General features: G+C 45.6%; 1 long non-coding RNA gene across 1 annotated transcript in view; it reads left to right on the plus strand.

The window, feature by feature from the left end:
- Window positions 1-21,005, plus strand: part of LOC137522519 (uncharacterized) — a 100,830-nt gene extending 79,825 nt beyond the window's left edge. The window contains exon 3 of the long non-coding RNA XR_011022315.1: window positions 20,876-21,005. This is a non-coding gene — a long non-coding RNA (uncharacterized lncRNA). The remainder of the gene's footprint in view (window positions 1-20,875) is intronic.
- The last annotated feature ends 289 nt before the right edge of the window (window positions 21,006-21,294 follow it).

Consider the following 21,294-nt stretch of genomic DNA (forward strand, 5'->3'; position numbering starts at 1 on the left):
CACTTTGCACTTTGTGCAATTAGCAGGTAGCGTAATGAGCATTACCATAGCAACGCTTCCACTAATTGTGCAGTGGGTGCTACCTTGTCATTGTCAGTAATGGTAGAATTGCTGTGTACTCCCTCTACATAGTAGCCTAACAAACTTGTGTGCAATCCTGTACTGTATTTGTTTATGGCTGAAGCCAGACTTTCAGCCCTCATTGGTGAGCAGCAGTCTACATATGTTCACATTTGCTTACTCTGAAGGCTGCTGAAGGGGGTTCATATAATCATCACACCCAGCTGCAGCTGGCAAAAGTTCCTGGATACTAACCAATTCCTCCACCTCATGACTTCCTATTAAAGTGTACTAGAGATGGGCAGAATAGTTCGCCGGCAAGCAGTATTCTGCTTACATTGGCTGTTCGCATTTGCGGCGAACAGCGAACATTTGGTGTGTTCTCCCCCTATACATTATCATTGAGCTAAATGTTGACCCCTTATCTCACAGTCAGCAGACACATGGCAGCCAATCAGCTAGCACCCCTTCCTGGACCCCTCACACCCCTTATCAAAAAGCAGTTGGCCATATTGTATCAATACTCTGCTGACTGTTAGTGAGAGCAGGGACAGACTTGCTGCAGATAGGTAGGGAAAGCATTAGCTAGGCCTGTGTTCTTGTTCCTCACTCACTGTGAAAGCACTTCAAACATCCCTACTGAGGGCTAGCACATCGGTCTCCTGTTTTTTTTTTTTTTTAGTGTGTGACACTCCATAGCCCACAGACAACCAGAGCTGTGTGCACACTACTGCTGTTGCCTCATTAAGTTACACGCACAGAACCACTCCAGTGCATTATTATTTTACTGTATTCTGATAGTACTGTATTCTGATAGTTGTATTTCTCTGTTTGTGACATTCCACAGCCCACTGTCACCCAGAGCTGTGTATAATGTGATTTCTGCCCTTTAGGGATTAAAACACGACGTTTCGTCAGCTCCGTAATTTTTGGCGAGACTTTTGGCATGGACCCCCCTCTGGCATGCCCCTGTCCGGGTCTTAGACCCCTTGAAACAACTTTTTCATCACTTTTTTGGCCAGAAAAAGTCTTTCTAGGTTTTAAAATTTGCCAGCCCATTGAAGTCTATAGTGGCCGCCAGATTCACCTGTTAGCAGACAGTTTTCAGAAGTTTGCGTTCGCAAACAGAAAATTCTATGTTCGCAACATCTCTAAAGTGTACCTGAGTGCTAATTTATACTTATCAGGGGCTTTTACTAGCCCCATAAGCACTGTGGCTTCCCTCGCCATCCTCTTCAGCTCCTCCATTCTGACACTACGATTCCCGTAATCCAGTCAGTTGCCGCCAGTCAAGGGATTCTGCCCTCCCATCCCCTGGAGAGATCTGCACCTGCGAGGGGTTTGTGTGCGGCCAAGCCACGCATGCGCAGAATGCCGCAACTGCCCAGATTACTGGGAGTCATATCGGCGTAGCGGAGGGGCTGAGGAGGACAGCGAGGGAGGCCATTGTGCTGATAGGGCTGAAGGAAGCCACAGGTAAGTAAAAATTTGCACTAGTAAACCATCTCAGGTTCACTTTAAAGCTCTACCAGGCCTGACTCAGCTACCACAGCTGATGATGAGCAAAGAGAAGCCCCATGAGTTATCCTCTTACTCTAGTCATCAGCTCAATCTGGTCATCAGCAGTGGTGGGCAGAACCAGGACATGAGCAGCAACATAGTCTCCCCTTCTTTGCAGGACACTATGATTACTGTTGGTAGGCACTACAGCTCTTTAGAGAATTCCTAGTGCATTAGGCTGCCTGTTGGAAGCAAAGATTTATGGTCAAAGCAAAACACTGCGCTAGCTAAATACAACTACAGGGTGAATTATTTAATGGAGTGCTTCCAATAAACCACTAAAATAGCACAGAACAATACAGGAAAAGCACTAAGTGTGAACAGTCCTTGGATATAAGTAGATATAACACAGTCCTTTGGTAATCCACTGTATATGTTCACGAGACACTGTGACATGCTAAGGATTCTTCTCTTGAGCAGGCATGGTCGGAATAGCCCATTTCCGTTTCCGTCACAATTCAGCATTCCGTCATATAGAAATTCCGTTACCGTTCCATTCCGACAGTATACCGGGGTAATTCCGCGGAATTCCGTTTAATTCGGAATTCCGCCGGAAAAATTTTAAAATATTCTCTCTCTCTCTATCTCTATCTCCCCATCTCTCCATCTCTCCATCTCTCCATCTCTCTCATGCAGTAGGGAATTGCAGATTTTCAAAACAGCTTATATACCATAGCTGGGATTTGAACCCAGAACCTAGTGTGTAGTAAGTATGTGTCTTAACCTCTAGACCATGACCCACACTACATGTTAAAGCTGGCGGTAGCATAAACCATACTTCCATTATGATCAATTCGATAGAAAAAGTAGCATGATTAAGGATTTGTACTTTTTGAAAAGCATGCCTATATACCATAGCTGGGATTTGAACCAAGGACCTTGTGTATAGTAGGTATCTGTCTTAACCTCTAGACCATGACCCACACTACATGCTAAAGCTGGCGGTAGCATAAACCATACTTCCATTATGATCAATTCGATAGAAAAAGTAGCATGATTAAGGATTTGTACTTTTTGAAAAGCATGCCTATATACCATAGCTGGGATTTGAACCAAGGACCTAGTGTATAGTAGGTATCTGTCTTAACCTCTAGACCATGACCCACACTACATGCTAAAGCTGGCGGTAGCATAAACCATACTTCCATTATGATCAATTCGATAGAAAAAGTAGCATGATTAAGGATTTGTACTTTCTGGCTTCCATGTGGATGGGGGGTGCTGCACTGCTATTCCATATGTGGACCACCAATATTTAAAGATGTAGCTGACCGCATTTATAAGCAATACATTTTCTGTGTGGGGGGCCGGTAAGAAAGCCTTAGGGGGCCACATTCGGCCTGCGGGCCTTAGTTTGAGGACCACTGCTCTAGACCATCAACCACACTCAGGGCCAGGCTTTAGCATGTAGTGTGGTCAGAGGTGGGACAAGGTCCTTCAGCACCCAAGGCTGAGACAGCAAAGTGCGCCCCCCCATCCCTCCCACCCCAGCTGTCACACACTGATTGCTATTACACTAAGAGGTGCCCCAGGGCCCCCCCCCCCACCCCCAACACCTTAATCTCTACTTATCTGGCTTGCAGTCGCTGCCATGTATCACCTTTTCTTATTTCTTTCTGCTTCAAACACAATTGGGAATGACAGCTGAATGAATTGTGCACCCCCTCCTACACTGCGCCCTGAGGCTGCAGCCTCTCCCTTACTAGTGGGTAAGACAGGTACCTACTACTATGCAGTGTGGGTCATGGTCTAGAGGTTAAGACAGATACCTACTACACACTAGGTCCTGGGTTCAAATCCCAGCTATGGTATATAGGCATGCTTTTCAAAAAGTACAAATCCTTAATCATGCTACTTTTTCTATCGAATTGATCATAATGGAAGTATGGTTTAATGGTTTATGCTACCGCCAGCTTTAGCATGTAGTGTGGGTCATGGTCTAGAGGTTAAGACAGATACCTACTATACACTAGGTCCTTGGTTCAAATCCCAGCTATGGTATATAGGCATGCTTTTCAAAAAGTACAAATCCTTAATCATGCTACTTTTTCTATCGAATTGATCATAATGGAAGTATGGTTTAATGGTTTATGCTACCGCCAGCTTTAGCATGTAGTGTGGGTCATGGTCTAGAGGTTAAGACAGATACCTACTATACACTAGGTCCTTGGTTCAAATCCCAGCTATGGTATATAGGCATGCTTTTCAAAAAGTACAAATCCTTAATCATGCTACTTTTTCTATCGAATTGATCATAATGGAAGTATGGTTTAATGGTTTATGCTACCGCCAGCTTTAGCATGTAGTGTGGGTCATGGTCTAGAGGTTAAGACAGATACCTACTATACACTAGGTCCTTGGTTCAAATCCCAGCTATGGTATATAGGCATGCTTTTCAAAAAGTACAAATCCTTAATCATGCTACTTTTTCTATCGAATTGATCATAATGGAAGTATGGTTTAATGGTTTATGCTACCGCCAGCTTTAGCATGTAGTGTGGGTCATGGTCTAGAGGTTAAGACAGATACCTACTATACACTAGGTCCTTGGTTCAAATCCCAGCTATGGTATATAGGCATGCTTTTCAAAAAGTACAAATCCTTAATCATGCTACTTTTTCTATCGAATTGATCATAATGGAAGTATGGTTTATGCTACTGCCAGCTTTAACATGTAGTGTGGGTCATGGTCTAGAGGTTAAGACAGATACCTACTATACACAAGGTCCTTGGTTCAAATCCCAGCTATGGTATATAGGCATGCTTTTCAAAAAGTACAAATCCTTAATCATGCTACTTTTTCTATCGAATTGATCATAATGGAAGTATGGTTTATGCTACTGCCAGCTTTAACATGTAGTGTGGGTCATGGTCTAGAGGTTAAGACACATACCTACTACACACCAGGTTCTGGGTTCAAATCCCAGCTATGGTATATAAGCTGTTTTGAAAATCTGCAATTCCCTACTGCATGAGATAGATGGATGGATGGATGGATGGATGGATGGATGGAGGAGAGAGAGAGAGAGAGAGAGAGAGAGAGAGAGAGAGAGAGAGAGAGAGAGAGAGAGAGAGAGAGAGAGAGAGAGAGATTTGTGCTATTCCGGAAAATTCTGTCGGAATTATAAAATTTCCGCGGAATTCCGTTTGAGAGGTATAGGAATTCCGATTGACTATCGGAATTAACCTAATTCCGGCCGGAATCACGGAATTTATAATTCCGCGGAATTTTCCGAGCATCCCTACTCTTGAGTGAATACCACCACCTCATCCCTAGTAGGGGACACTCACCCTTACGATATGACCCTTAGTAAGATAGGGTCCACAGCGATTGCAGGGTCATTAGAGGCCACCCTCTGCCTGTCACAATCCTCCAACATGTAATAATCCACTCGACTTGCTCCACACACAACATCTCCAAAAAAAAAAAGAGAGAGAGACAAAGACGCATTCCTCCATAATTTACCAAACCAAAATTTAAGTACATACTCTTAGGTACATAAAAAACATTTGGAAGTAATCCCTTTAAGTAAAAATGTTCACTTTCGATGTAGGCAACAGTACAAGTTTGTCTCTTCACTGCTGTCTACTTTTCTGCTGAAGTCACTCAACCATTGCCATAGCAACATGTCTATTTAGCAGAAGAGGGAGAGGAGCAAAGTGCAGAAACCAGGCAAAGGGCTTCTAGCCAGCAATAATTACATTTGCAGATCTGCATTAAAGGTAAACATTTTTACTCAAAGGGAATGCTTTCAAATGTTATTTATGTGCCTGCCTAAGAGTACATTTAATTTAGGGGAGTTGAATCCCACTTTAAAATGAACTAAGATTTTCTAAATGCAATGTTTGCCTACTCATCAATATATTTACCTATTCAGGTGCTAATTAATACAACAGTTTCTTATTCTTGTTTATTGTTAATGACATGATAAGAGGGTAGAAAAAGTCAGCCAAAGCCTTAAAAATCAGATAAAATGGCCATTGTCAGCACTAATAAAAATGTAATACATCAGGTCTGGGGTTTACCAATCCTCTATAATAAAACCCTAACTATCGCTGCGTCCAGCAGCTGTCCCTGTGTCCCAGGTTTTTTGTTAATGCGCATGTGCGCAGTAACGGACAGCTGGACAGGACCAGGGAGCGAGGCAGGCGAGCGAGGTGGGCGGGTGCGGGTGTGCGCGCGGTGGACGCACAGCAGTTGCGTGCGAGTCGGGCGCGTGCAGTGTGTGCGCGCATGCAGACTGGCGGCGGTGGCTGGAAAAAGACCTAGAGCCCATTTTTAAACGGGCTTGGGTCTACTAGTTATTGTTAGAACTTAAGTATTATATTAATTCATAGGCCTCAGTTACTTTAACTGAGTTTAGGTAAAAGACTTGATTTGCAGAGTATACCTTTAAGGAGCATTTCTAGAAGCACTGAAGAACAGTGTGATTTGGACAGTACAAGGCTACGATGTACAGACAGGGAGGCAGTCTTGTTCTGTAAACATCGAGTGTTTTCATATTTCCTAAAGGTAAACAATGTTCTTTTTAGATTAAGAGTCAGGTCCCTGGAACATGGAGTTTTTCACGCCATGCGCAGTAAAGACTGTGCTTGTCATGATATCACGGGGTCTTATCAGCCAATAGCAGGCGAAGAGGTATTGATCCATCCCTGCTCAGATGATGTCACATTTAACTCTTTAGAGTTAGTATAAGAAGAGCTAGTGAGCTCCCGGGGCTACTACTGCTTCTTCTGACTTCTGGCTGATGACTTCCACTTTCTACTCTTTTAGTAATGTCTTGTCATCCTATCTAACTGTATGCTGTATATAGGCCTAAGTGCAACGTAGTATAGATGTAACATAAGAGAAAGCCTGGTTGCCATTCAAAAGGAATGGACCAAGAGCCTGTAACGCAAAGAGGACTTACTACAGACCAATTGCTTCGCTGAGGTGTAACGAACATGTAAAGATAAGCATCTGTATATCTGTTTACTGAATAAACTCCTGAAACTTTGACGACGTATAAGAAGTTCTATCTCCTGTGCTGTTGCTGTGATGAGAGTCGAGTTATCACACTTCCTGTGATATGGTGCTGAACTAAGGTGTAGTGTTGTTGCCCATAGCAACCAACAAAGATTTATTACAGTTATATATAACTCAACACAATTTGATTAATGTATAGGCTTTTGTTATAACATATAAAAGCAGTTTCTAGTGCATGACTTTGTCCCAATAACATATTTTTCGAGCCAGATTCACATACTGAAATATAAATGAGGAGATTATAAATCTTTTAAATCTGAGACACCTTTTCATAGAAATAAGGTTGAATACAGACATCGCTAGAGTCTGTCCACATGCGAGTATACGTGAAATACAGGCAGAAATGCATATTAGAGAAAGAATTGTAAAAGTGACAATTTAGCACAAAGCCCACTGACTTTCTCTGTCACATTCTAGCTGATATTTCACTTCTGCACCCAAGGTTATGAGAGTCAGTATAACATTAATCTTTGACAGTTCAACAAAGCAATGAGTTCAGATAGCCACAGAGCTGCATTAAAAAGTCATTGAATTTGAAGATGCTGAATATGGTCTGTGTTACTATGGGAGAAGTATAATGATCTTCTGAAACTCCATTTAGGGGTTTTTAGCGTTTTGATACACTTAAAGAGTTTTCTTACTTTAATTATAGATACATCCGTTCCCCTCTTGAACTTTGTGACAGTTAAAGTAAACCTTTGTGGAGTAAAATATATATCAAATGAAGCGAAGCTGTGATATGACTTTGCAGTCTTTTCCTGTGCCTGCATTATACATGTCATGCATGAAATATTAGATTCAAATATCTGCACTAGGCCTAGCAAATGGGTAGAATGCATCTGAGCAGAGGGTGTGGCTACGTTTCCAGTTATCAAAATGTTTACTTTTTAGTAACTCTTGTTTGATAGAATTGCATACAAGTTTATTTTAAAGTATTTTATGAAGTGCCAACATATTCCGTGGCGCTGATATGGAGGCTGCCATATTTATTTCCTTTTAAAGAGACTCTGTAACATCAAAAAGATCCCCAGGGGGGTACTCACCTCGGGTGGGGGAAGCCTCCAGGTCCTAATGAGGCTTCCCACGCCGTCCTCTGTCCCACGGGAGTCTCGCTGCAGCCCTCCGAACAGCCGGCGACAGACCCGACTGTCAGTTCAATATTTACCTTTGCAGGCTCCAGCGGGGGAGCTGTGGCTGCTCTCTGCTCCGAACTACACGGAAATACCCGATCTCAGTTGGGTCCACTCTACTGCGCAGGCGCCAGAAACTTGCGCCTGCGCAGTAGAGCAGACCCGACGGCGATCGGGTATTTCCGCCTACTTCGGAGCCGACAGCCATCAGAGCGCCTGCGCAGGAGCCAGGAAGGTAAATATTGATGTCATCTTTCTCGGAGGGCTGCAGCGAGACCCCTGAGGGACGAAGGACGGCGTGGGAAGCCTCATTAGCATCCGGAGGCTTCCCCCACCCGAGGTGAGTACCCCCCAGGGGATATTTTGACGTTACAGATCCTCTTTAAACAATGCTCATTTCCTGACTGTCCTTTTGATCTTCTGCCTCTAATACTTTTAACCATAGACCCTGAATAAATATACAGCATATCAGATGTTTACTTAGCTGCATGCTTATTTCTAGTGTGATTCAGACACTGCTTCAGCCAACTAGATCAGAAGGGCTGCGAGGTAATTGGTATTGTTTAAAAGGAAATAAATATGGCAGCCTCTATACAGGACCTTTTGCTGGAGGATGCACCCCCTGCCCCGATTTGGAATGATCGCACGGCACCCGACAATTTACTCTGCTTCATTTGATGTTCTCACATGACATACTGCAGCTCAACACAATAGCACACTGGCTGGGTGTGAGTCTGTGACAAACAAACTGCTCATCCTCAGCCACTTCATTCCTCCTCAGGAAGGTTCACATACAGTACAAAAATGCTGCCCCTGAAATCTCTGCGCCTGATGTAAATGTTTCCTCTTGCTTCATGTGAGAGCCAGCACTGACTCCATATTCTTCTCACTTCAGTTGTCCTCTAAGAACAGCTTCATGTTTTTGAAATATAGCTTTGTTCAGTGATGGAAAAAGCCTGTGCTACTGATTTAGTTATGGTTTAAAATACTTTAAATCCTTGCCTGTTACTCACACTGACAGAAACAGCCCCAGCTTCACATGTTTGGAGGTCACAAAGGGGGCTAGATGGTGGGATTCACTGGGGCACATAACAGAAAAATAACTACAACTAATCTGTTACAGTAAAGTGTATTTAACAGGTATTGCATTGCAGTATTACACACCATAGCCTGTGCAGTCTGGTACACTTCTACAAAGTGGAGGGTGGAAGAAAGGGGTGGGGGTAGGGGGGCAGGAGTTTACAATAGCTACAGCTGGTCAACACAGCAAAATGGGGGGGGGATCTCAAAATGCCTCCAGAGTCCAAAGCTTTGGAAAGCGTTGCAAAGTGGCAAATGGTTGGCTCGGATACGGCAGTGCAGCAGCATTATGTATCTTTGCTTCATAGCAGGGTCGGGCCAAGGCAGAGGCAAGAGAGGCTCTAGCCTCAGGGCGCAGTGTAGGAGGGGGCACACAACTCACTCAGCTATCATTCCCCTACTGTGTTTGAAGCAGAGAGAAATAAGAAAAGGGGATACATGGCAGAGACTGCAAGCCAGATAACTAGAGATTAAGGTGTTGTGGGCCCTGTGGTGCCTCTTAGTCTAATAGCAATCAGTGTGAGACGGCTGGAGTGGGAGGGATGGGGGGGTGCACTTTGGTGTTTCAGCCTTGGGTGCTGGAAGACCTTGTCCTGACTCTGCTTCATAGTTCCAAATTATTATACAGCAATTGATAACATAGCTTCATTCCACAGTAATACCAAACAAATCCACCTCCCTGGCAACAGTAAGTCTGTGGGGGGACTGCTTGTCAGACAGCTGAGAAAACCTGGAATTTAGCATTTCCTTATGTCTGAATGCATGGGAAGACCTAGACTTTAGTGACTGCCAGGCCTCTTGACTTTTTTGCCCACATAGAGTAGCTAGTTCCATAGGCTGGATAATGGGATTATATAACAAGTATGCCAGAATCCTGTTGTGACATTGGGTGTTGCATGCATTACAAAATAAGATGCTGACAAGTAAAAATAAAAATGCTGAAGGTAAGCAAAGAATGTCTCATAAGTAATAAATATGATTTGGAATAAATATAATAAGCCCCCCGAGGACTGAAAATTAGATACCTATACCCTAGATAATTTTCATCTTCTCTTTAAAATAACTTTTCAGCATTTTACCAAATAATAAGTGAACATTTATTTTCTTCTTTGCTGGTGGTTTAAAGGGCATTTTATTGAGTGAAAATAAACACAGGGTAAAAAGTGAATTGCATATGGGCTAAGTGAGAATGGAGGTGAGCAGAATTGCTAAAAAATAGACTAGCAATGTAAAGGAAGGAAGGGAAGGTAGACTAGCAATGTAAAGGAAGGTGAATGTATGAAAAGGAATACAAACAACAATGTACTCTAGCGCTCATAGGACAATAAATAAACAAAGGTCAACAAGATAATATCAGTCTAAATAGCACCGATATGCGTCAGCGCCCTAAAACTGGGCTCAGACCCCCCAAGCAAAGTCTTTAAGGTAGAGTGCTCCCCTGCTATTGTGAATAGCTATTCATGTAGAAAAAATATAAAAGGGGCAACAATAAGCTCTCAAATCCAGTCACTAGATTGATGGAGGTTTTCAGCAAATACATCAAAACAGTAGGGGTACCGGTATTACACCCTTACCCCCCCCCCCGCCCCTCCTTCATATGCAGACTCACTGGATCTGGTGGCCATTGGGCCCGATATTGCATGTGAGGTAGAGGCTACCCCTCAGCAACACCTGCACAACTACTGGGAACTTGTGATCCGCCTTCAGAGCTATGGAGCAACATGACGCAGTGACGTCATCGGACGCGGTGACGTGCTATACACGCAGGTGTTTTGATGTGCAGCCACTGACGGCAGTGTTCCTCCAGCTTGCGACCTATCTAGCTTGTGGTTGGAAACTCTAATAGCAGGACGTTCAGTCTAGAGCGCTGCTTGCTAGTGATTCTTGAGGCACCTGCCTTTTTTGCTAACTTATTTTGTAATTTGTACACCGATTGTTAAAGGACCTTGCATGAACACTGCCTGCCCTGATCCTGGCCTGTTTTGACTATGCATCTGTATTGTGGTTACACTTTCATCTGAATTGCCTCAGCCCATAAGCCTCAGGTAACTATTCAAGTATACTGTGTCTGCATTACCTTGCTGTGTTTGGTGAATGCTATGTGCCAGGTTGTATGCTACATCTACCTGCAGGGTATTGTAGTTTGTTGTTAGGCAGGAGTGTACCCAAGTGTTAGGGCTGGGTTATAGGTCAGTCATATAAGCATACAGTCTGACCTATCGAAAGTAGCTAGACAAGCCTGACAGCCAGATTTGTTTTAAGCCTAAAGTATACGTTGGTCCAGGAAAGAGAATGGCTGCACTTAGGGACCATGCGGGGTTAATGGCTGTACTTGGGGACCAGGAGGGAATGAACGGCTGTACTGGAGGGAGGAATACATACTAAGCGTTAAACTGCTGCATACTTTGCTAGGCCGACACCCAGAAATGGACAATTTGAGATCAAGCAGCACCTGGAAAATGTATGCATGCATTACCATAGGCGACCACATTAAAGTACAGAAATACTGTCTGTAGCTGGAAATTAAGGCACGTGGGGAGGGGGAGAGAAAGATAGTGGTGGCAGAGTGTAAATCTTTAGTAACAGTGGGCATTCTGGGAATATTAGTTCACCAGAGTGGGGCTACAGTGTAAAATTACCGATATTCTATTACCGCTATTTTGCATCCATTTTTCCCAACCCCAGGTACAAGTCAGAGAATTTACAACAATAGCAAAGCATATGCTGCACTTATTTCCTTTTAAACAATGCAAATTGCCTGGCTTACCTGCTGATCCTTAGCCAGGCATGCAATGAACAAGCATGCTTTTTACTGAAGTCTGGCTGGATTAGCCACATGCTTGTCTCAGGTGTATAATTCAAATACTACTCCAGCCAGAAAGATCAGCAGGACTGACAGACAAACAGTATTGTTTAAAAGGAAATAAATATGGCAGCATCTATGTCCCTCTAATTTCAGATTCCCCTTCGGAAAGGGGCCATGCAGGTTAAAAGAAGGTTAGAATTTCCCTGTATTGCTGCACTCACTGTGTCAAACAAAACAGAGAAATTGCAGTCAACTCAATCAAGCTAAAACATGGTGGGTGGAGCCAGAAGTCTTACAGCCCTGTGGGCCCTGTGGGCCTCTGACACCTCCTCCCCCCTGTGTAATGACCACTAAAATCTGAAAAAAAACACTCTCCCCAGCTTTGCAGAGTAGCGTAGGGAACGGTGTAATATTTTCCATGTATCAGGGTGCTAGTGATGCTCGGATACCCCTTTTTATTATTCGAGTTTGGTCGAATTCGAATAGTAAATTATTCGAATTCAGTCGAATATTCGAGTCGAATATTTTTTACTATTCGATTCGACCTCGGACTTCGAGCTCACTATTCGAGTCGGTATTCGAGCTCATTATTCGAGCTGACTATTCGAATTGGCCTTAAATAGCTTCCAACACTTGTTTTGAGGGTGAATGATGCAAGAAACATCTTTTTTTCCAAGTAACAACAGCAAGTGATTATGTGGGGATGTTCCTTTAAAAAAAAAAAAGGTGGAAAGAGAAGTTGTGTCCAGAATTTTTTTCAGTACTGTATATACTTCTTCTTCTTCTTCTTTTTTATCTTCTATATCTTCTTCTTCTATATCTTCTTCTTCTATATCTTCTTCTTCTATATCTTCTTCTTCTATATCTTCTTCTATATCTTCTTCTTCTTCTTCTATATTGTATTCTTCTTCTTCTTCATCTTCTTCATCTTCTTCATCATCATCTTCTTCTTCATCTTCTTCTTCATCTTCTTCATCTTCTTCTTCTTCATCATCTTCTTCTTCTTCATCTTCTTTTTCTTCTTCTTCATCTTCTTCATCTTCTTCATCTTCTTCTTCTTCATCTTCTTCTTCTTCATCTTCTTCATCTTCTTCTTCTTCATCTTCTTTATCTTCATCTTCTTCATCTTCTTCTTCTTCATCTTCTTCTTCTTCATCTTCTTCATCTTCTTCTTCTACATCTTCTTCATCTTCTTCTTCTTCATCTTCTTCATCTTCTTCTTCATCTTCTTCTTCTTCATCTTCTTCATCTTCTTCTTCATCTTCTTCTTCTTCTTCTTCTTCTTCTTCTTCTTCTTCTTCTTCTTCTTCTTCTTCTTCTTCTTCTTCTTCTTCTTCTTCTTCTTCTTCTTCTTCTTCTTCTTCTCCTCCTCCTTCTTCTTCTTCTTCTTCTTCTCCTTCTTCTTCTTCTTCTTCTTCTTCTCCTTCTTTTTCTATATCGTCTTCTTCTTCTTCACTTATTTCTCTTTTATATTTTTTTTTAAAGAAATGCAGCTATTTTTGAGCGTAATAAATAGCTGGTGGCGCACGCATGTTGGAAGCGCCATTGTATGTGCTACCTGGCAGTGGAAACACACAGACAGCAGGAGGTAAATTCAGCAGCAGCAGCAGGAGGAGGCGGATGATTGTGTGGCAGCAGGCAGTCAATGAGGCAGGCAGCGAGACATAATAGGCTGTGTGGTACCTAGCGGTGGTACCAGGCCGTAAATACACAGCATGAGGTTCCAGACAGCGGTCGTGAAGCCCACATCATGTCCAATACACAACTGGGACAACACAGTTTTCAACCCGGACACCTCTAAAAATAATATCACACAGTATTAATAAAAAGTATATATAATTTTTTTGTTTTTTTAAAGAAATGCAGCTATTTTTGAGCGTAACAAATAGCTGGTGGCGCACGCATGTTGGAAGCGCCATTGTATGTGCTCCCTGGCAGTGGAAACACACAGACAGCAGGAGGTAAATTCAGCAGCAGGAGGAGGAGGATGAGTGTGTGGCAGCAGGCAGTCAATGAGGCAGGCAGCGTGACATAATAGCCCTGGTACCTAGCGGTGATACCAGGGCGTAAATAAACACAACAGGAGGTCCCAGACAGCGGTCGTGCAGCCCACATTGTGTCCAATACACAACTGGGACAACACAGTTTTCAACCCGGGCACCTCAGAAAAATTAAACCTTTTTTTTTAATGTTTTTTTGGTTTTGTTTGTAAAACAAATTACACAGATATATAGCTATTGTTTGACGTAATAGCTGGTGGCATAGTGGCAGCAGAAGGTAAATCTGTGTACCCTGGCGTTGGGAAACACAGACAGACAGCAGCAGCAGCAGGAGGAATGGAGGAGTAATTATGTGAGCAGCTATTGTTTGACGTAATAGCTGGTGGCAGAGTGGCAGCAGAAGGTAATTCTGTGTACCCTGGCAGTGGGAAACACAGACAGACAGCAGCAGCAGCAGGAGGAATGGAGGAGTATTGTGAGTGTGGCAGCAGGCAGGCAGCGTGACATAATAGCCCTGGTACCTAGCGGTAATACCAGGGCGTAAATAAACACAACAGGAGGTCCCAGGCAGCGGTTGTGCAGCCCACATTGTGTCCAATACACAACTGGGACAACACAGTTTTCAACCCGGGCACCTCAGAAAAATTAAACCTTTTTTTTATGTTTTTTTGGTTTTGTTTGTAAAACAAATTACACAGATATATAGCTATTGTTTGACGTAATAGCTGGTGGCATAGTGGCAGCAGAAGGTAAATCTGTGTACCCTGGCAGTGGGAAACACAGACAGACAGCAGAAGGGCAGTACACAGCAGCCCACTGTAGGTGTAAAATGTGTGGCTGCAGGCGACGTAATAGTCAAAGTGAACCAGGCTGGCTTAGTGAGCAGGAGCCAGGAGGTGGTAAAGGGTGGTAAGGCACATTAACAATGGTTCTTCAGTTCATGTCCCCCTCTCGTCGACAACAGGGGCCAGGAACTTGCCTTCCACCCACGCCTGGTTCATCTTGAGAAACGTCAGTCTGTCCACAGACTTGTGAGACAGACGTGAGCGTTTCTCGGTGACCACGCCACCAGCTGCACTGAAGCAGCGCTCGGACAGCACGCTGGAAGGGGGACAGGACAGCACTTCCAGGGCGTACTGCGCCAGCTCGCTCCAGATCTCCAGGCGCTTGACCCAATACTCCATGGGATCAACAGGGGCATCGCTGTCAAGCCCGCTGTAGGACCCCATGTAGTCAGCCACCATTCGGGTCAGGCGCTGGCTGTGACTGGAGGAGGATGCTGCTGCACGCACCTCCTCTCTAGTCACTGCTGCCGGAGCCTCTACAGTCCTGTAGAGCTCGTTGCTGAGAGACAGCAGGTCTGTGGGGCGCTTGCTGCTGGATGCAGGCACCTGCTGCTGCCTCTGTGCTGGCTGGACAGTGGGGGTGGAAGGCTGGGGGAAGGCTTCCTCCAAGCGCTCAACAAGGGCCTGCTGCAAGCTCCTTATTTGTTGCGCTGGGTCTCCTCCTGCGGGCGGCAGGAACTGGCTCAACTTCCCCTTGAGGCGTGGGTCCAACATCATGCTGATCCAGATGTCCTCCCTCTGCTTCATCTGGATCACCCTGGGGTCCTTGCGCAGGCACGTCAGCATGTGCGCTGCCATTGGGAAGAGGCGGGCCACGTGTGCTGGCACATCGGCGGCAGTGCTGTCCTCATCCTCCTCCTCTCCCTCCTCAGCCTCATCCTCTCTCCACCCCCGCACCAACTCAGCTGCACTGTGCTGATCCCCCTCATCAGCAGCAAGGTCAGGGACCTCCACCAAGTCCTCCTCCTCCTCCCCCTCAGAGGTGGACTGTGCAGCTGCTTGCCGCTCCTGCTGGTCCAAGGCTGCCGCTCCCTGTTCCAGCAAAGCATCGAGGGCCCTGTTCAGCAGACAAACCAGGGGCACCCACTCGCAGACCATAGCATAGTCCCTGCTCACCATGTTAGTGGCCTGCAGAAAGGGAGCCAGCACTAAGCACACCTGCTGCATGTGCCTCCAGTCATCATCGGGGACGATGGACGGGATGTTGCTGGTCTTGTCCCTTCTCTGAGCGGCGGAAACAGTGGCCAGGGTAAGGTACTGGTTGACAGCGTGCTTCTGTTCAACCAGACGCTCCAACATCGCCAGGGTGGAGTTCCAGCGAGTCGGAACATCAAGGATCAGCCGATGGCGTGGCAGCTCCAGCTCCTTTTGCACGTCTTCCAGGCTCGCACAGGCTGCAGCCGAGCGCCGGAAGTGACGCACAACGTTCCTTGCCGTTTCCAGCAGTTCGCCCATCCCCTGGTAGGTGCGCAAGAACTTCTGCACCACCAGGTTCAGCACGTGGGCAAGACAGGGGATGTGGGTCAGGTTTCCCCTGTCTATTGCGGCAACCAGATTGGCCCCATTGTCGGCAACCCCCTCTCCGACTCTGAGGCCTCTGGGTGTCAGCCAAATCCTCTCCTGCTCCTGGAGTTTGGCCAACACATGGGTTGCCGTCAGCTTGGTCTTCCCAAGGCTGACCAAGTGCAGCAGCGCTTGGCAGTGGCGGGCCTTCACACTGCTGCTGAGGCGGGGGGTTTGGCCAGGTGTGCCGGAGGATGGCAGAGGATCGGAGGAACCTGCTGCAGTTCCCCTGACCCTGCGGGGTGGCACCACCCTCTGTGTTGCTGCTGCTGCTGTGCCCGCTGCTGCTCTCCCATCCTCACCCCCTTCCACCAAGCTGACCCAGTGGACAGTGAAGGACAGCGGCCTGTCCCGAAGCGGCTGCTCCAGGAGTCTATGGTGACGTGGACCCTTTCACCAACCGCGTGCTCCAGCCCTCGCTCCACATTGGCCATCACAAAGCGGTGGAGTGCAGGAATGGCCTTGCGGGCGAAGAAGTGTCTGCTGGGGAGCTGCCAGTCTGCTGCTGCACAAGCAAGCAGCGCACGCATGTCGCTCCCCTCCTGCACGAGCGTGTACGGCAGGAGTTGGGAGCACATGGCCCGTGCCAGCAAGCCGTTCAGCTGACGCACGCGACGGCTGCTGGGAGGCAGAGCCCTAACCACCCCCTGGAAGGACTCGTTTAAAAGGCTCTGGCGTGACCTTTTGCTGGCACGGGAATCAGCAGACACAGCAGAGGAGGCCACTGAGGACTGGCTGCCAGAACAGGCCTCAGTGTCGGCGGCAGCAGGAGTTGCAGAGGGGGGAGGAGCAGTGCATTTCCGCACTCCTGCTGGTGCTGCTGGAGGAGCAGGAGGGCGGGTGGCTGCTGTTGCTGCTGCTGCTGCTGCTGAAGGCTGTGCAGTGATGGGTGTGGTGCCACTGCCAGCACCAGATGCCTTCAGCCTCTGGAACTCCTCATGCTGGTGGAAATGTTTTGCAGCAAGGTGGTTGATGAGCGAGCTGGTGCTGAACTTTAAGGGGTCTGCACCTCTGCTCAACTTCCGCTGACAGTGGTTGCAAGTGGCGTACTTGCTGTCCACAGTGGGCATGGTGAAAAAGCGCCAGATTGGTGACAAAAACAACCCCCTACGGCATGGAACCGCTGCTGCCTGTCTCCCTGTGGTGGTTTGGGGGGGGGGAGGCTTGGGTGCGGCTTGTGGTGGTACTGGCAGATGCTGCTGCTGCTGCTGCTAAGCCTGAGACACCAGCAGGCTGTGGGACCTGCCTACTGCTGCCAATGCTTGCAATGATGCGCCTCCTTGCAAGGCCCACAAGGGCATCCTCCTCCTCCTCCTCAGAGCTGCTGATGACGACATCCCCTGGAGCTGGTGGCACCCAGTCTCTGTCTGTCACCGTGTCATCATCATCCTCCCCCTCCTGAAACATGTCCTGCTGGGATGATGACCCCCCAAACTCCTCTCCTGATGCATGGATGGGCTGCTTGACTGTCGCCACAGTCTTGCTGTCCAATCCCTCATCCCCCAAAGTGCCCATCAGCATCTCCTCCTCAAGATCGCCAACAACAGCAGACAATTTACTCATGATGCCTGGGGTCAAAAGACTGCTGAATGACAGGTCGGCAAGTGACGGTGAACTGGCCTCCTCCCCAGGCCCTGCTGGGCGGCTGCTGCGAACAGGGGTGGTGGTGGTGGTGGTGGTGAGGGTGGAGGCCTCGGATGCAGAGCTGATGGCGGGCTGCTCATCCTCCGTTGCACCACAGTGTCTGCATCCTTTTCCTCAATGGGACGTTTCCGACCCGGCTGGAGGAAAATCGGAGCAGGTGCTACACGCTGCTGCTGCTGTGTCTCTGCAGCGTGAGTTGCAGATGCTCCTGCTGGGCGGCGCCCAAGGCGTCCACGGCCAGTGGCTATAGGAGGAATGTTAGCCACTGACGCTGCTGCTGCTGCTGCAGAACTGTGCATGGTGGCGCGGCCGCGGCTTGCCACAATGCTGCTCCCTCTCCTCCTGATTCCCTTGCTGTCCTTCCCCTTGCCCAAACCGCGCTGGCTGCCACTTCCAGACATCTTAGATGTTTTGGGCGTAAACACAAAAGTTTTTTAAAAGGGCGGGTGAAAAGTGGGGTACTTTAATGGAGTGGGTTGGTGGGTGAGGTGACACTAATCACTAAGTGATTAGATCGCTAACTGAGTAGTACAGTACAAATACAAAATACAATAATCGGTAATCAGTAAGTGTGAACAGTGAACAGTGAGTGTGTCCCCTAGTACACTAACTAGAAATTACAATAATCAGTACAGCAGTAATCACAAGGAAATAGAGTGTGTGTACACTACAGACAGTGAGTACACGCACGCGCACACACGCGCAGGAGCTAGCCTATGAACAGTGACTGAGTGAGTGTCCCTAGTACAGTAAGTAAGTAGTAACAGTCAGGAAGTACAACTAGAAATTAAAACTTAATCAGGTTCAGTAATCAGTAGTAATCACAAGGAAATAGAGTGTGTGTACACTACAGACAGTGCACGCGCACACACACGCAGAAGCTAGCCTATGAACAGTGACTGAGTGAGTGTCCCTAGTACAGTAAGTAAGTAGTAACAGTCAGGAAGTACAACTAGAAATTACAATAATCAATAGTAATCACAAGGAAATAGAGTGTGTGTACACTACAGACAGTGAGTGCACGCATGCGCACACACGCGCAGGAGCTAGCCTATGAACAGTGACTGAGTGAGTGTCCCTAGTACAGTAAGTAAGTAGTAACAGTCAGGAAGTACAACTAGAAATTACAACTTAATCAGATTCAGTAATCAGTAGTAATCACAAGGAAATAGAGTGTGTGTACACTACAGACAGTGCACGCGCACACACACGCAGGAGCTAGCCTATGAACAGTGACTGAGTGAGTGTCCCTAGTACAGTAAGTAAGTAGTAACAGTCAGGAAGTACAACTAGAAATTACAATAATCAATAGTAATCACAAGGAAATAGAGTGTGTGTACACTACAGACAGTGAGTGCACGCACGCGCACACACGTGCAGGAGCTAGCCTATGAACAGTGACTGAGTGAGTGTCCCTAGTACAGTAAGTAAGTAGTAACAGTCAGGAAGTACAACTAGAAATTACAATAATTAATCAGTAATCAGAAGGAAATAGAGTGTGTGTACACTACAGACAGTGCACGCACACACACACGGTCACACGCAGGAGCTATGAACAAACAGTGACAGTGAGTGTCCTAGTTAGTCCTAGTACAGTTATATAACTACAGTACAAAATACAATCATTCAGTAGTACTAGTAAAGGACAGCAGAAATACTGGTATAGATGAGAAGAAATAAACTAACAGAGGACAGGAGAGAACAGCTGAGCTGCCCACACAGGCAGGCCCTGAGGCCTAAAGTTGTGTAAGCTTGCCTGCAGCAGCTGGCTCTCTAGTAACACACAAGCTACTAACTAAAATACAATGTCTATCTAACTAACAACAATATAGGTGTATATAGGAGGTGTATGTGAGCAAAAACGCTAGGTGAATGACCACAATAAAGCTCTTGCTAAGCCAAAGCACAAAGGAGCAGATCTCTCTCTGTACAAAGTCAGGCAAGGACGGAAAAACCGAACATGGCGGCCGCTATTTATAGGGTAGGGGCTGGCCAGGGTCCCCCTCAGTGATTGGCTGCCGTCAGAGGGCCTGGGAGCCCTCTGATTGGCTCTAAGGACATCAATCTGGGCTATGACACTATTCGAGCTCGGTATTCGAGCTCGAATAGCGCTGTTAGCTCGAATAGCGCGAATAGTGAATGTGCTATTCGAGTTCACTCGAATAGCCCATTCGAATATCTCCAGCTATTCGGAGCTCGAATACCGAGCTCGAATAGCTGAAAAAGAGCTCGAATATTCGAGCTACTCGAATATTCGAGCTCTGCTGAGCACCACTGCAGGGTGCAGCCCCAGTATCATTTTATTGGTCCATTTCCAAGTTACATACATTTGCATACAATTTGCATCAACTCAGAATTATTTGCATCTACTTGACCGTTCACTCACACATTCACAATTTTAAAATTGGTAAAACATGTACAAAATATGTTGACTGAGCATCAGCAAAATGCCTTTTAAGCCTTTAATTTCATAAGCTTCACGGTAAACAGAAGAAAAAGATAGCATGTTTGGAGAAAAGAGCCTACATTTAATTAAGCCCAACTTATCCTTGTGTATGTTTCCCAGGAATGTTACTTAATTTAAAATACTGCAGATGAAACACATTATCCACTATCAGCACTTGTTAGAATAATAATGCACCCATATTTGTCTACTTAAACATAATATGGGGAAAAATTACTTAATTTAGTTTGCCTTTTATGCCTGAAAATTGTAATCACTGTTTTGTCTTCTTTACATTCAATTTTGAGGCAGAGAAGACATAAGAAAACCCCTTTACTTTAGGATTTGCATTTCATTATCAGTTATAATTGGCTAATTCTGCCACCCAGCATGAAAGTCATCTAATTTTTCTGACACTCAGGAAAAAAAAAATTGTAATAGAGTTTAAAATAGAAAAGGACGAGTGATATGCAAACTGCACTGTAGGTGATTTTTGCAAGCTCGATGATCAAATCCAATATATTCTAAAGGGTCACAATGGTCTCCAAAAATAATGGAAAATACACTAGTTTACATATAAAGGTAACATTGCCGCTGATTTTCTATGTTTCATTATCTAATTTTCTAAAATGTGTGTCACAGTTATCTAAAAGCAATCGGTGCCTCACAAAACCAAATTCAACTGATATCCATGTCTGTGTGTTTTTCTGTCCTGCAGGTTCTGCACCACGTCCTTGGGCCATTTCAGAAGCTTTTTTGTCTTTTCATAACAATGTGAAATTTTACCTGACCCCCTTTTTTCTTGTAGCAAGACTGACTGTTGACAGTTAATTAAAGCGGTTTAAAACCCTAACATAAAATTCAATAAAAGCATGTTTTCCTACTTTTTATATGCCATACGGTTATATATTTGAATTTGTGCATAAGTATTATTATTCATTTATAAGTTATAGGTTCCCAAAAGTACATTTTTTAGCTTTATGAGCTGACTTTGCATTTTATTAATAACTGCTTTTATTCATTCATTCATTTATTCAGGCAGACATGGTTTGACTCTCTCTCTGTGTCCACCAGCTCCTGCACAGTCAGAGAATGTGTCACATTCCACACTTGATACATTAAGGGCTCGTTTTCACT

Source organism: Hyperolius riggenbachi, chromosome 6, assembly GCF_040937935.1.
Source record: "Hyperolius riggenbachi isolate aHypRig1 chromosome 6, aHypRig1.pri, whole genome shotgun sequence".
Lineage (NCBI taxonomy): Eukaryota > Metazoa > Chordata > Amphibia > Anura > Hyperoliidae > Hyperolius > Hyperolius riggenbachi.